The 3,443-nt window shown below is 48.1% G+C and overlaps 1 long non-coding RNA gene across 1 annotated transcript; it reads left to right on the top strand.

Annotated features, from left to right (window-relative positions):
- Positions 677-1,220, top strand: LOC109851060. Its single transcript, XR_002249657.1, has 3 exons — positions 677-769; positions 865-953; positions 1,030-1,220. It is a non-coding gene; the product is annotated as an uncharacterized LOC109851060 (long non-coding RNA).

A 3,443-nucleotide genomic window follows, 5' to 3' on the forward strand; every position in this document is an offset into this window, starting at 1 on the left:
AATTGCTCCGAGAGCTTTAACGGCGTTCTTAAAGGAGCACGAGCTATGCCAATACAATCTTTGGTTGCGAGAACATTCTATAGACTAAACGCATACTTCAACAAAAGGCGTGGTGATGGCATAGACTGGACAACACGTTACACACCAAAAAATGAGTCCATTTTGCATAGAAGAATTGAGGCAGCAAGATCATGTCAAATTACTGTATTCAACGACAACGAATGGCAGGTACAAGATTGTGACGGTATCTACACCGTTAAACTATTTGATGTTGATTGCACTTGCACATGTAACATACCACAACTCCAAAAAATACCCTGTGCACATGTGCTTGCGGCTTCTTCTAATCAGCCAGGAGGTGCTAGAATTCCTAGAAATCGGTATTGCTCGCCTTGGTATTCAACAACTCACTACAAAAAATACCCTGTGCACATGTGCTTGCGGCTTCTTCTAATCAGCCAGGAGGTGCTAGAATTCCCAGAAATCGGTATTGCTCGCCTTGGTATTCAACAACTCACTATCAAAAGACATATAGTGAGAGTTTTCATCCATCCGATGATAGTCGGTATTGGCCTGAATATAATGGACCACGTATAATTCCACCTCAGTACCGGAGATAAGCAGGTCGACCACGATCTGTGCGAATTAGGGGAACCATGGATCAAGGGCGAGAAGGAGTGGTCAAGCATAAAAAAATGTAGTATTTGCAAACAACCGGGACATACTCGACCTCGTTGTCCATCTAGACACAATAGATAGCAACTAATTGGTAATTTATATCATTTTTTTATTTTTATATACTTTAATAAAGAAACTGAATTACTATATGATTGATTATTAACATGTGTATAATTATATGTGCAGGTTTGTACACCATGGATCCTGGGCCGGTTAGTGATGAGGTCTTATATGACCAGGCTCAACATCGTTCACATATTATATCCTGTACAGAGGTAATTCAGTTACTTTATAATTGCAATATTTACATTTACATAATATTGCATTCTTATACTATCATTTTCTATACAGAGAGGTCCGAGTATCGTTATGGTTGATCATAGCCTCAGCCATAGCCGTTGGCGGTTAGAGGATGAGCGTATCATAGCAGCTGTGGGACGGGCCGGCTTCTTGACTTGTTCAAAGCTTCGTTGGATAAAGCTCGATTGGCCCCTACTGACCGCGTTGATGGATAGATGGAGACCTGAGACCAATACTTTCCACTTCCGGGTGTAGGCATATAAAATTGCTTATAGGTCCCTTAACACGGCTCAACACGAACTAATGAACCATCGGGCGACGTATCTAAGCACGAACGTCAGTCCACAACACCGAAGCCAAGTGACACGCAACGAAGCGGATTAACAAGGCTACGAAGCTGACGAACCGCACGTGAACGACGGAATGAATCCACTCGCGTGCGGAATCAAACCAACGGTTCAGGGAGTCAACGAGTCATCCAACCATATAACGGATTCGAACTCAGACACCAAAGCCGATTTACTGCCTAATCGGGATCCAGACTTCCAAATCAGGATTCAGAATAAATCGGGGTTCAGAGCAACGCCACGGGCGAACTCGGATGAATCGCGATCGAGTCATGATCAGTTTTGGAATCAAGCTCAGAATCGGATTTATTGCCAAATCAGGAATCGAGTCAACGAATCGATTTCAGACCAATCAACCGCATCACGGACGAAGCGGATACAAGAACCGAAACAACCGAACGACGGACGTAAAACCCGGAGGGGCTCGGCCGAAGCCGAGCCACCTCAAGTTGGCGGTGGCTCGGCATGAGCCGAGCCACCCTGAGGTGGCCGCCCAGATCTGTGCCAAATGCACAGATCTGGTTGCCTATAAATAGGCGGGGTCATTCATCATTTGAAAGGACTTTTGGAAGAACTTTTGGAGAGCCGAAACTCTGCCGGATTGAGACCTCATCTTGGAGTTTTTGAAGGCTTGAAGACTTGGACGTCCAGATCTGATTCTTGGCGAGCACCCGCATCACAAAAGGCAGGAGTTCGAGGGGATCGAGATCTCAGATCTACGTTGTTACACTCCGGATCAAAGCTTGGTCTTTGATCCCGAGATTCGAGCGATTGTTTCCTTGGTGAAATAATCCCTCCGGCTATTATTTCCTTGGTGAAATAATACCCGTTATACTGCGTAGATCTGCTCGGATCTAGATCGCGCGGTGGTCCACGGCAAACAACCCCGGCGCAGGCAAACAACCCACCAAAGCGAGCGACCGCAAAACAGGAGCTCGCGATCTGTTCGACAAAAGAGAAAGAGTTGTAATTTTCTTTATTTTTTTTTATTTTCATTGTAACCGGATCAAAAAAAGACCGGATCTTTTGTAACCGAAAAACTGTTATTCAAGATAGCAATGGAATCAGTGAAGAAAGTAACGATTTTTCCAGCGAACAATCTGGCGACCACAGTGGGAGCCACCGATCTCGCTGCCGAGATCGGAGCGTCGCAGCCGCGGATCTCGATCCCGGTCGTGGAGGAGGTCGAGTATGAGTTCGACCAGCAGAAGTACGAGGAGTACGTGTCCTCGTCCGGATCAACCTCCCCCCATAAGTCCAAGAAATTCCAGAAGTTCTCCTCCAGGAGAAAAGTCCGTTGGTGCGAAGAAGTTGAAGCCACCAACGACAACCTCACCCCGATCGACGCCGAAGTTGCGTCGGGTGAAGTCACACCGGCCTCTAAGCAGGTCAAGTCCGCCGTCGAAGGCGTGGTGACTCTCTCTAAGAGAGCTCGCCAGAGGCAGCGTCAACGCCTCGCGAAGCAATTCGCCAAGGCCATGGAGTCCGTTGACGGGGTCCGCTACAATACGGATCTGAAGAACAAACGAGGCAAACAGCCTCAACATCAAGTGAAGAGTGGTTCCTCCAAGCCATCAATGATGGAGTGGGTCCGGGTCAAACGGAACCGTACGACGCTGGAGGAGCGTATCCGCAAGCGCCGCGCATTATCGGCGCAAGTACGGGCCAAAGCTGAAGAAGCCCGTAGAAGACTGCAAAAGGAGGTGACGAAGAAGCCACCACCAACCCGCCAAGTCTGGAAGCCGAAGTCTGAAGTGGCGACTCAGGCCAAAAAGCAACCATCGCAGCCTTCTAAGCAAGGTCAAACTCCGGCGAGTCAACCAAAGTCGCCGTTAATTCCTATGGTCACTCCGGGAGATCATGCAGAATCATCCCGAAGGAGGAAGCCTGTTTTGGAGCGCCTCGGTCCACTTCCCAAAGAACGAGGCAAAACTCCAGTTCAAGAACGGTTGGGGCCTATGAAGAAGTCCCAAACAATTCAACATGCTGGGGGTTGCCGCAACCCTCAACATTTAGAGAAAATCGTGGCACCCAAGCGCACAACTTTGCGCATCGAAGTGCAGGAGCCCGCTAAAGATTCACACCCACAAAGGCGCGTTTCGAGGCGTGTGACTCTGG

Source organism: Asparagus officinalis, chromosome 7 (genome assembly GCF_001876935.1).
Source record: "Asparagus officinalis chromosome 7, Aspof.V1, whole genome shotgun sequence".
NCBI classification, from domain to species: Eukaryota; Viridiplantae; Streptophyta; class Magnoliopsida; order Asparagales; family Asparagaceae; genus Asparagus; species Asparagus officinalis.